The sequence below is a fragment of the Pteropus alecto genome, unplaced genomic scaffold, assembly GCF_000325575.1.
Source record: "Pteropus alecto unplaced genomic scaffold, ASM32557v1 scaffold113, whole genome shotgun sequence".
NCBI lineage: Eukaryota > Metazoa > Chordata > Mammalia > Chiroptera > Pteropodidae > Pteropus > Pteropus alecto.
Genome location: NW_006433949.1, coordinates 6,249,230 through 6,262,630, shown reverse-complemented (window position 1 = coordinate 6,262,630; position 13,401 = coordinate 6,249,230). Strand labels below are relative to the sequence as shown.

The 13,401-nt window shown below is 35.7% G+C and overlaps 1 pseudogene; it reads left to right on the top strand.

Moving 5' to 3' along the window:
• Positions 1–443: 443 nt before the first annotated feature.
• On the top strand, positions 444–562 carry LOC112477256 (annotated as a pseudogene).
• The last annotated feature ends 12,839 nt before the right edge of the window (positions 563–13,401 follow it).

Below are 13,401 nucleotides of genomic sequence, written 5' to 3'. Positions count from 1 at the left end.
GAGCACACATGTTTTTAATACTCTTTATAATGTAATGGGAAGTACCTATAGGGCACTTCTGCATATTGAAGTACCATGGTGGTTTCAAGGAAAAGTGCTCGGAGGATTGTGAATTGCATGCTAAATAATCTAGCAGCTTTTTTCGTGGAATACTGTGATTTTTCAGATTTGGGTATTTGGCAGATATTTTCTCAAAAATGAAAGAACTGATATTATTTGTTGCCAGTGATAAAATTCGAGCTTGACAGCTTCCCAGTATTTAGACTTCTCTGATGAAATCAGTGGTAATGTTAATAAGTGTGAATTTACAATAGTGAATAATGAAATACATCAACATTTTGAAGAGCCACAGTAATTCAGTGAACTGGTGTTTGCTGAGTAAAGATCCATTCAAAGTGAAAGATAGACAAGTGGATTTTTAACACAGTACAAAAAGTTCATGAGTCTACGGCCATGCTACCCCAAACAAGCCCGATCCTGTCTGATATCAGAAGCTAAGCAGGTTTGGGCCTGGTTAGTACTTGGATGGAAGACCACTTAGGAAGACCAGGTGCTGTAGATGTAAAAAAATAAAAAAATAAGGGATTGTAAACTGACAAGATCCTTGCAATCTGCGAGGTCAACCAAGGGTTGCCTTGCCTTAAAAAAAAATTGATGATATGGTTTCAGATTCTACATTGTATGTAACTGCCTTTTTTTTTTTTTTTCCAATTACAGTTGACATTCAATATTAGTTTTAGGTATATAGCATAATGGGTAGACATTTTTATAAGTTACAGCGTGATCCCCTGTATAAGTCTAGTATCCGCTTGACACCATACATAGTTATTACAACAATATCGACTATATTTTCTATGCTGTACTTTACATCCCTCTGACTATTTTGTAACTGCCAGTTCTTAATCCTTTCACCTTTTTTATCCAGCCCCCCACCCAAAAGAAACTACTATCTGTTGAATTTTGTCCCATTATTGAAGAATATCCACAATTATCTGAAAGGCTATTAAAATTCTCCCTTTTAAACTACATATTTGTGTGAGGCTGGATTTTCTTCATATACTTCAAACAAAACCATAAATCACAGTAGATTAAATGCAGAAGTAAATAGAATACAGCTGACTTGTTAAACCAGACATTAAAGATATTTGTAAAATAGTATCACTCTTCTCACTAATTTTTGTTGTTTTGGAAAAGTTATGTTTCATTAAAACATGATTAGTGTGAATATGTAATGGGTTTATTTTTAATGTTTTCGGTTTTACTTATGATAAATATCAATAGATGTAATATACATAAACAAAAGCTTTTTGGGGTCCTTAATAGGAGTCCTGAAACCAAAAAGTTTGAGAACAGTTTCTCTAGACACTATGGACATTATTTTACTGGTTGCATTGTAATTATTGTTGACTTATTTACTCTTATTTTTGAGTCTTAGTCCCTTCAATTATATTGTCCAAAATTCTAGAATTGAAATCACGTGGAGAACACAAAAATGTTGAGAAGTACCACTGCCCAAAGCTGTGTTGCCAGTCCTTTGAGAGTTTTCTCTTCCCCTAACTCTTATGGCCCTCCTGTTGTTCTTTTTGGTATCTCAGAACTCTTACGTATCAGGACTCCAGAGCATATTCGAAGGGTATTTTCTGCTCTTCTCTCCTCCTCTATGTCTGTTATCCTCGTTGCACCTGTAGTATATAGTTAATTGCCCTCAGTTTTAAGTTAAGAGCTTGTTCTTCAGAGATATTTCAGGTATCTTTTAAGTTTCATAGTTTTATTTCAGATGGTTGGAAGTCTGCTGGTGAGACTTTGTTCTTTATTATATATATTGAGGCAGTCATGGTCTGATGGGAAAGCCCAAACAGTAGGGGTTAGGAAATCTGCATTGTGGTCATGAATCTGCTTTTAACCAGCTATGAAGTTTTTTTGTTCCCTTGGTTTCTTCATCTGTGAAGGACAGATGGTAATTACTCACCCTTACTTACACTTTACTCATTCAGCAAATAGTTGTTGTTTTTTTTTTTTAAAGTATGTGCTTGGTAGAGGAGATACAAAGAGGAATCACGCATGAATCCTGCTCTCAATGCTCTCAGTGAACTTGGGGTCTAGTAGGAGAAGTTATGTCATTTTTGCCTTGCATTTTGGTTATTTAATGGATGTATCTTATTTTAATTATTTGACTATAACTTTATTGAAGGCAAAATCTTATTTTTATACCCTTAATAATATATACCACCAGCAGAGCTTTGCACCTGTTAGGCATAGGAACGATTTCATAACCCAAATAATGAAGGACAAGATTAACCTGTTTGGAGATTGGATTGTTTTTTTGTGTGTTATAATTTCAAGATTGTGATTAAAAAAAAAAAAAAAAACTACCACAGATTTGATTGTATACTAAGTGTAATATCAGACAGTGTCCTCCTCTGCCAGTTAAACCAGGACTTGGTCCTTTGCTATGATGCACATAAAATGAAGACATCTTACCCATGTGGTATCTCCATTGGGCACTATAGTTTACTATAATAAAGCAAAGATTCACCCCAGCCTGGTTAGCATGGCTAGAAATGTGGCTGCTGGCATAGATAAGGAAATTAGGCTATGGGATTCTAAAAAATCTACTTTTTCCCTTTTATTGCCAAAAATCTTTCCAAGATTCTATCCTTTTGGAGAATTTTGAATTTTGTGCTTTGTCTCCTTCCTAGTTCTTTTCTTCTTTTTCTTTTAATGTTATAGTACAGGAACCAGCAACCTGTTTACATAGATAAAGTTTTATTATAACACAGCTATGCCCATTTGTTTTACATATTATCTGTGGCTGCTTTCATGCTACAATGGCAGAGTTGAGTAGTTGGAACAGAGAGTGTGTGGCTTGCAAAGCCTGATAGATATATTTACTCTCTGGCCCTTTACAGAAGAAGTTTGCTGGCTTCTGCTTCTCAAACCATTTCTGGTGAAGTACCAGTTCCTCCTTCCTCCCTCTCCTCAATTAGTCACAAAATATTTATTTATTTATTTTTTGTAAAACACACTAAAAATAAATTACCAAGAGAAAAAAATATAAACTTTCAATATGTATGCCCCAAATTTTCATTATTAGAGACAACAGAAATAAAACTATCAAATTGCTGTTAAGTTTCTCAACACCTGTTTTGTGTTTCTACTTACCTTGATGTGAGTCAGTTACCAGTAGTTTTGTTACCCAATATGAGTGCCGAACTACACTTGAATACCCCTATTCTAGTAGTCAGTCTATTACTAGAAAACTTTGGTATTTATACAATTTTTTCACCCCTTTTCTGAAAGTATTTTTGTAGACTAAGTATATTACACATTTATGTATTTCTGGATAAATATGCCAAAATATGCTAAAACTATAGCCTGAAAGTAAATCTTCCAGTTGTGAGCCAGTCCTTCCTGGATAATTTGATGTGTTCTTTATTACCTTAAAGCCCCTTCTCAGTGACTAAGTAGATGTTTTCTATAGTTTTTAGACTTAACATTGCTTCCTTAATAATAAGGATGATATGGCTGTAGATAGAAGTGTTCATAAAGAACTCTTTTAAATCACTGGTTCCTATAGGATTTCTGTTTCAGGTACTTGGCTTTTCTTTTTCAGTTTTTCATTTTTTGTTGTTGTTGTTAAAATAAACTATACATACTACTATAAACATTTAGTACATATGCTATATACTATCACAATTTTAACCTGTTGTTGCTTGAAAAACATTTAGATTTGGTCATCTTATTTAGGAAGATATGTTAGCACTTATTTTTATATTTTGCTTTTAAGTTTTCTTTATAAATAAAATCTCTCCATTGGAAAAATTTCTTTACGTGCCTCCAAGAAACATAAGACAATAAAAAAGGAGAATATAACTATTTATCATAAGGACACTAAATAGACTGACTAAATAAGAAAACACTAATAGATTATAAAAAGAAATTGGTTCTTAAAAAGCTAAGCAAATTTACCATATGACCGTGCAATTTGACTTCTACTAGTTTGGCTGCCTGTAAGTTCTTGGCTCACATTTGGTTTCCTCTGCTGTCTTTTGCTGTATAGTGTTGTTGTCAAAGACAAATGATGCTTCGATAGCCTTTCTATTACAAGTGATATGATCTTTTGCCTGAATGCCAGGACTTTTGGTTTTTAAAAAATTCAGTAATTTTACTAGAACATGGTCAATAGGGATTGATTGTGTGAACAAAAAAGAGGCCATATACTAAACCTGGCAGGCTAAGGAGTAGGCTGGCGAGAGGCTTGGCAGGCCTTACAGACCCATGACCAAAAGTAACCACACAGAATGGTCTGATCACAAATTTGTAGCTGGGCAGGTCATGGTAGGTAGGTCACCTCCCAGGCCTATAGCTTCTTTAGCAAAAGTCAGTCTTTACCTTAAGTGAGCCCTGTCCATTGTTCTTATGCATCTAGGATAACATACCTTTGAAATATGAGAGTAATTTTTTAGGAGACTCAGTGCAGGCACCAGAGTATACAGACCACCAGAGCACAAGACCACAGAATCCCTTATTGTATCTTGTTCTCTGCATACCATCTCTGTGTACTGTAAATGTTAATTATTAACGATCCTGTACCCGTGTAAAGGAAGTATGTGTTTCTCCATGTTGCTTTTTATTTAATCTTTAAGATTTCCTCATTTTGTTTTCTCCCACTTCCTTAATCTACCACCAGTGGATTTCATGTACCCTCATGTTTTTTCCTTTGATTCTAAATGCATAAAGGGAACTACATAACTGCCATTCCCTGGAGCGTTTTCTCAGTCTGTTGAGATTTTGCTTCTGGGCATATCTTCAAAATTTTAGCTCAAATAAACTCTTATCAAACTTTTCAATAGGTTGGACTTTCTTTTGTCAATAGTTGATTCAGTATATAGTTTCAAATTTTTTATTTCATCAAGTTTTTCTTAAGTAATGGTTTTTAATAGTTCTTATATTCCATTGCTTTGATTTTCTTCCTCGGGGACTCCTATTATACACATGTTGGATCTTCTTTGTCTTCTATAGGTGGCTACTTTCCTTTTAAACTTAAAAAAAAATTATTTTTTTTGATATTTAAGTTTTTCCTCCTTTGCACTTTCTGGTTTTCTTAAGGCATTCTATGTTATGTGTTGCTTGTTCATTCTTGTGTTTCTTTTAGCTTAGACTTCATTTCTGAAATGATCTTTTATTTCTCATTTTTTCTTCTATCACTCCTTTATTTTTCTCAGATTTATGTTGCCTCTTATGTCTTTAAAAAAAATTTTTGAGCTGGTTTTTGAAATACTGCTTTATAATATTTATCTGTTTTAAAGCCATGTTTTTCTGGTATGCTTTCATTGTCTTTAGGAATGCTATCTGTCCTTCCTGCCCCCCCCCCCCGCTTTTTTCCTCATAATGACTTTGAAATATAAACACAGTGCTTTATTTTGCTCATTTTTAAGTGAAATCAATTTTCCTGAACTATTAGAGGTGAGTTATGAAAGCTTTTTTAGCTTCATGATTCTTGAGTTCCCTCTTGTGAATTTTCTGGTGGGGAGGAACAGAGGGAAGCCTTGTATTTGCAGACATCTCCTGTCCCTTACTCCTTCCAATTCTTTATCTGATCTGTCTTCCACCTCTGTCTCTTGTCTTTGTTCTGCTTAATTTGGGTTCTGTTCCCAATAGTTTCTCATCAGTACAAGACTTGGTCCTGAAAGGGAGCTTCAGATGGTTAGGTTTGAATTTATAGGGCTCAGAGTACTCTAGCCCCTTTAGACTGCCACAGCCTCCCTGCACTCATCTACAAGTTGGAATGTGCAAAATTCCTTTCAGTTTCAACCATTAATCTTACTTTGGCCCAGTGCACTTTCCAGTGAGTACCTGTTATCTCTGGGGATTTTCCTAATTTCACGTTCCTCAGATACCCTGTTGCTTTCCTCTGCTTCTTTTCATACAAATGACAATTCCACATGAGTCTTTTCCAGTCCTGTAGTTTGTCCCCACCTGCTTGTGTTTTGGGTTTTATGAGGATACCATATCACTTAGTTTTGTCGTAGATGCAGATTTTCAGTTTTGCTATTCAGATTGTGCAGTCTGATTTTATGGGAGAATTCAGGATTCAAAAACATCTGTGCCCTGGCTACTGCCATCATTCTAAATCTTGTCCCATAAATAAATATTCTTAAGAATATTTCCTTTTGAGAGGAAAAGTGGCAGAAATTGAGAATGATAGAATTTTGTTTTTTAATTTCACATGCGCATGTAGTCTGTTTTACACGATATAATGGGAAAAAGCTCGGATTTGAATTACTATCTTGATCTATTAGAAGTACCAAACAGGTCTGAATTATTTAACTTTGGAAATATGATCTAGTTTGTGTTTAATATGATTAGCAGATTTCATAATGGACTATTCTTTGGTTCTGAAAACAACTAGATAATTTAAATAGTGTATATTTTGTAATTGTTTAAAATGTCAGAGAGGGAGGTAAATGGAGGAGAAATTAAGTTAGACAAATTTTCTATTTTTACCTATATCTTAATAAGGTAACTGTAAATGAGGCCTTGGATCGTAGTGTACAGATGGTTTACTATTAACCATATTTATGTGTCTTGGTAGTCTGGCCTTAATACATTCTAACAAAATGATTTTGAGCAAAGTAACTATGACCTATTATTTAAGATATCCTTGTTCTAGAGGTACTTCCTTTGGAAGTGATATCAGTATCTAATCTTTAAAATCCTAGGTTTATTTCACTACAGTTTCAAGGAAAACAGTTTACTTCATCCACTTTTACTTTGTTTCTCTTATGAATTAATGTATCTTCAGCTACAATTAACAAAAAAAATCCTAACGACTGACTTAAACAGTAGGAGCTTGTTTAAAATGGACAAGGATTATCTGTTGTGCTCATTGCTGTATCTCTAGTCAGTGCTTAGGAAATATCTGAATAAATGAAAATGTCAGCAGTACCTAAAATATCTGAATAAATAGATAAAAATGTTATCTCCACAGTAGTCAGGCAGCTCAGCAGTAGTGTCAAGGGCCCATAGTCTTTCCATTCTGCTGTGCTCTCTTCACCGTATCTGCCTCAGCTGTAGGCTTGCCGCCCTACTATTTTGAAGATGGCTACAACATTTCCTAGACATCACATTCTTAAGACCACATCTAGAGACAGAAAAAAGAACCTTCTCTTCCTGTATCTATTTTCTTTTTCTTTTCTTCTTCTTTTTTTTTTTTTTTTGATCAAAGAAAACCTTTTCCTCCTGCTTCATTGGCCAGAATCATGTCATAAGCCTAAGCCAGATCACTCTCAAGGGAGCTGGAGTCTCCAGGATTTGCTTAAATCTGTGCTGTCCAGTAACGTAGACTGGTTATTTAAATTTATTAAAATTAAACAAAATTACAGATTCATTTCCTCAGTTGCACAAACCACATTTCAAGTGCTACTTTATTGGATAGTGCAGATACAGAATATTTTCATCAGTACAGAAAGTTCTGTTGGACAATGCTGGCCATGATTCACCCTCTGGACCTTTCAGAATTACATTCATTCTAAGATATTCTCTCGGCTGCCTTCTAGCCTTCCAGGGACATCTACAGGGTGAATAGTCACAGTATCTGACAGTAATTCCACCCTGGTGTGGCTCCTGGTCTTCAGGTACACCATTGCTTTGCATAAGTGACATGTTTCCTGCATGTGTGAAAAAGAATAAGACTGTTTTACTGCCTGAAAGAGCAATGAACACATTATTGAAGCAAATATTATTTTACCTGAGACCAGGAATTTTATTTGAAAATTAAGCTTTGAAGTCATAATGCTAAATAGCAGGAACCTATGATTTACTTGATACAATTGATTTACATACATTTGTCTGTTTCTAATTGAGTAGTCGAAAAATGCCAGTAAACTGTGATATTTCTGTTTATTTTACTGTCCAGGAGCTCTTATAATGGGGATCTACTTTATAGGTTATTAGAACTATGAAAGTGGATGTGGGCTGAACTGTTTTAGTGCTTTCCATCACCTCTGTATCATTGTTACTCAGCAATTGATCATCGCGGTGGCAGAAAAGAAATACAATCATTGATAAGTCTCCTTTACTTCCTAGTCAGTATTACACTTTTGGGAGTCTTGTGATCATTCTATACAAAGAGCAGAAACCATGGCTGGAAGGATACTGATTTTCCTCTCCTCTTTCCTTCATACTGGAGGTAGGGTCAGACAAGCTCTGCATGCTATTTTCTTCTTTCTCTTCCCTCCCGTTACAGAGAGTCCTCACTAGTTACACACATGTACTGAAAATCCTGATTTGATATTAGGTCCAGATATTCTTATACTGATGCATACCATCAGTATAAGAATATTCTTATTGAGTAGATTTTAATTATATCAAAACCAGAATGCTCTGCTTTGGAAACACTTGACAATGGCTATTATTTAAAGGGACTAGGAAAAACAGGAAGTTGAGCTTTTTATTGTTCATAATCTTTGCAAAATTCTGTAGTTTAATGAAGCTTAGACTTTGGGCCATTCTGAATTTTGGGCTGACTGAATTTTAGGTTGACTCATTTAGCAGCCATTTTTGTTGGAGTCTTTTGGAAAATCTTTTTCATAATAATAATATGCTTCTGTGCTTCAGTGTGTTTTGCTAAAACATACTGAATGTAATTAAAACATTTATTTGACTGTTAAGACTGATAGCACATCAGACAATTGCCCATCAGTTACCATTTTACTGATTTGTAGATGTAGACGCTATAAGAGCGAGGCGACCACATAGCACATCACTCTGGATTTTTTTAAAAAAAATCTGTGCTGTATTCATGCATACTTCTCCGTTTTATGTCAGCAGAACTGGATTTACTTACATCTGGCCGTTAATATAATTTGACAAGAACCACCAAAATTTATTAGTTTCTTCAACAATCTAAAGCAGTTTAGGGGTGGATGGGCCATGTTTACAAATATAATACCCTCCCACTGAATGTTGAGAATTATTCTGGCCCTGGATGGTGAACTCTTGGCATTTCCAAGCTTTAGTTTCCTCTGCCCTCTCCTTTCCCCCACTTACAAGTATTATCACATTCATTCCTCACAGAGCTGTCAGCCAAGGGCAAAGTAGTAACTTGCACAAACCACAAGGAGTTCAATTTGAGTAGCTCAGCTTTCTTCTGTTTAAGGAAGAATTGAACTGTCGTAGTTTTATTTTTTTCTGGATGTTTTTTGTTTTGCTGTTTCAGATACAAATTCATCCCCTTACCAGCTCTCATAATGCATTCAGTAGCTTTTCTGAATTGCCATCGAAAGATTAATTTTATCTGAAACACTGGTTTTTAAAGTGTTATCCCTGTACTATCAATGTCAACATCACTTGGGAACTTTTTAGAAGTGTAGATTCGTGGCTGTGCCCCAGATCTGTTGAACCAGAAACTCTGGGGTGAGGTGCAGCCATCTGTGTTTTAGCAAATCCTCCAGATGATGATGCACCTCAACTTTGAGAAGGACTGATCTAGAAGATCCATGAATTTACTTCTGGGACAAACTCTGAAACTTTCCATGTGCTTTGATGTGCATCATATCCTAAATTAATCTTAAAATGATATCAGAAAAATTAGGAAATATGGCAGTTTGTGTTAGTGTTTTACTTCGTTACTACTGTGTACATTTTTTTAAGTTAGTGAAAAAGTTAATTTTTTTTGATGTTCATGTCAAGTGTATGTTCTTGTGACATTTTAATGAGTAATTCCTTTGGGCAAATAATAATATCACTGTATTTTTGTCTAACAAGAGTTGTCTGCCTTGAGATGTAATATACTTCTGGAGACTTAGAAATAAAAATCTTTATTATGTAGAAATTTTCCTTCATCTGCTCACCTTTCTCAGGAGAAAACTGGGTGAGCAGATACCGTAGTGATAAAGACTATGTCTTTAATAGAAAATGTCAAGTTGGCAAGCAAATATGTGATAACAGAGTTCTCTATATTGTTTGTCCTAGCCCATCATCTGCAATATATCTATGAACTTTGCATGCCGAAGAGCATAGGTCTACCAGGCACTGTGGAGTGCCCAGTGAACTCCCATGAGCATCATAGGATATGATTTTAATTTTCCAGGGAAACACAGTGACATCTGTCTGACATCACACAAACTGCTAGGTTAAGATAATTAACAATTCAGCATTAAATCACTGCATTCCTCTTGAGATAATACCTTATTTTTGCAAAGCTGGGATTTTGGCCATTGTCATAAATAAAGCAAGCACTAAATGAAAATCAATGTGAAACAGGAAGGGCAGCAGTGTGATCCAAAGAGTCAGAAGTTGAGAAGTTGTGGAATACCCAAAAGTTGCTAAATTAAGTTGTTGGGGCATAAATACTTACTAATTTAGATCTAATAGAACTGTTAAGAATTTCTGTTGGCCTAGGGCATACCATGCAAAAATGACCAAGATTCTAAGGGAGTCATGAGTGGAGAAAGTTTAGGAACCTCTGGTTTGGGGCTAATTTTTTTTTTTTTTTTAATTGCAGTTTGGACTTTAGGAATTGTAAAAAGTTGTTCAAGAAAATGAGAGGAGAAAGGCCAGGGAGTTATAACATGGTGGAGGCAACATGGTGGAGGCAAAGGCAGTATGTGGTGATGGTATGTGGTCTGAAGGGCCATTTGCTTTGGTTTCATGTCCTAGTGTTTTGGCTAACTATGTGACTGGCCAAGAAATTTACTTTTCTCGACCTGCTTCATTATTCATAAACTAAGATTGATAACACCTCATAAGGATTAAATGAGATATTGTAGGTAAGTGTGCTTTATGGAATTTAAAATCTCTACACAGTTGTGTGGAGGGCTGTCCACATCCTAATTCTTGTTACTGTGAATGTGGTAAAAGAGACTGCAGATGTGACTACATTAAAGATCTTGAGGTGGAGAAATTATCCTGGATTATCAAGATGGGTCCAGTATAATCACAAAAGATCCTTATAAGAGGGAGGTAGGAGATCAGAGTGAGTAGTAGGAGATTTGATGATTGATGCCAAAGGTTGGAGTGATGTGATAAGGGGAACATGAGCCAGAGTACAGGTGTGCCTCTAGAAACAGAAAAAGGCCAGTAAACTAATTTTCCCCTCAGAGCCTCCAGAAGGAACCAGCCCTTGCCAACACTTTGATTCGTTGTCCCAAAAGACTTATGGCAGATTTATGACCTCCAGAATGAGGGTAGATTTGTGTTGCTTTAAGTCACTAAGTTTGTAGTAATTTATTACAGTAGTGATAAGAAACAAATTTAGGGTGTTAACTCAAGTTGAAAAGGGACAAGTTTCTTTAAGAAACCATTAGTCCGTTATCAAAGATTCAAAGTTCTTTTTCATAGCGTGATCTGGAATAGCAGCAGTTGGATAATTAGACTTCCTACACCGTGTCATAAACTTCCATGGTGTGGATATGTAGAAAAAATTTCCTTTCACCTTAACACTCAAGACGATTCTAGAGACTAAGTAATTAGGTTTGAAAAGAGTGGTGGGGAGGTCTCATGAGGAACTGAGTTCCCTTGGCAGCTCCTGGAGATACCCTTTACTGATCATTCATCATATTTCTAAACCTAGCTTGGTTCAGCAATTACTTAAGAACAGTTTCTCCAAGCCTAATGTATTTTCAGTTTGCACACCAGAGAGTAGTATTTCAGAACCACTCGGAAGTGCAAACTTGCGGTTTTCCGTGGCCCAGTGATTCAGCTGAGGGAAGCATCTGACCAATGTTTGCCTGTATGTGTCTGTTACACTGTTAGGAATGGTTTTATTTACTGAGTCCTTGTCAACTTCCTTTCAATCCTAGATTTGCAGATAAAAATATTTCATACTAGAACCATGGTTTTATAAAGCAGCATCTGTCATAAAAAAGTAGTAAGGCTTGGGATCGTGAAAACTTTAGGGGGAGGGTATGTGTGAGAAGATTTAGAGCCTATAATCTAGAGTTTTCAAGAGTCTCAGCAACACAGAATTTTCCTAGTCTCAAAAGGTATAGGCCATATGTATTATTCACTAGTCAAACTAATTCACAGGTAACTGTAATGTCTAGTAGAGAGCAGACATTTTCTTGGACATATTCTCAGATGCCACATGCAAAGACAGAATACATCGGTCTCTGTTTTTCAGAGAAATTTGGATTTTCTAAGTAAGATTTATGATCTTACCTGTATTTGGCTACATATTGGTAACCTAACTGTCCCAAATTAAGCAGTTGCTCTGGTAAACAGATCACCCATTTCAGCTGCCTCTGTGATGGCTCAGTAATCCATTAGTAGCTACTCAAATAATAGCTTGGGAAACTGCCCTGCCAGTTGGCTACAGTTTTGTAGAAGTTGGTACCAATTACATAAAATTATTTTTTACCTTTAGAAGACTGACTTAGTTTAAAATACAATGCAGCTTTTTAGAGTTGATGATCCTATCTCTAATAACATCGTTAAAGGGAAGGAAGAGTATCGGATATATGTAAGTTTGGCTTTAGTTTAACTTTTATTAATTTAAAAGTATTTACATAATAAGTTTGTATTACATCCTGGGCCCCGAAAGGTGGTTTTTAAAAAAAGAAAAACTGAATGTCATACACATGATCTCTGGCTTGCTCATTTTTTAGTTGTCAGTGTTATTACACATAGAGGTGCTAGAGTAGTTTATGCAGTTTTTTAAAGAATTTTTTCCTTTACTGTTTGCTTACTTTCTTTACTATTTCCTTATACACTAAAAGAGCAGTAATTTAAAGCACCTGTGAGAAACCTAGCCTTTCCTTTTGTAACCCTCTGGGTTTAACTGTGACTTTTTAAAAATGAAACAATCAGAAAGCAGTTACGAAAAGTGCAATTTTGGCTTCCTTTCATCTTAAATGTATACATTAATTTCACAAGTCCTTGTAAAAAAATACAGATGATTAAAATAGTGTAGCAATTCTCAAATAATTGGTAAGCTAGCTCATTTTGGGATGAACTACTCAGTCATTCAGACTAGACAAGAAATAGCAGTGCTCATGTCCCACCCAGCCATCCCCTGGTCCCCCTTTCCTGTGTTGAAGGACTGTAATTTGAGGTCTTAGTTCTGTGAATATGAGAGTAATTCTAGACCTATAAGCATTCCTGTAGTTCTCAGTTTATTCTAGGGCTTTAGGATCCAATGGCTGTGGTTTGGCCTGTTTTCTCAGACTTGCCTTGAGATTTATATCCTGATCCTGGTATATTAGAAAATGACCACTGGAGAAAATGAGATAAGGTACTGTAAGTACAGTTTAGCTTACAGTGCCAACTAGAGTAGCCTTGAGATTCCCTGTTAAGGCAGTGCTAGTGAATCTTCTTTCCCTTTAATAGATTCTGGCTGATGAGTTCATCAGGAGGTAGAAGATAGTCTAGGACAGAGTTCACTTTGACTTGTACGAATGG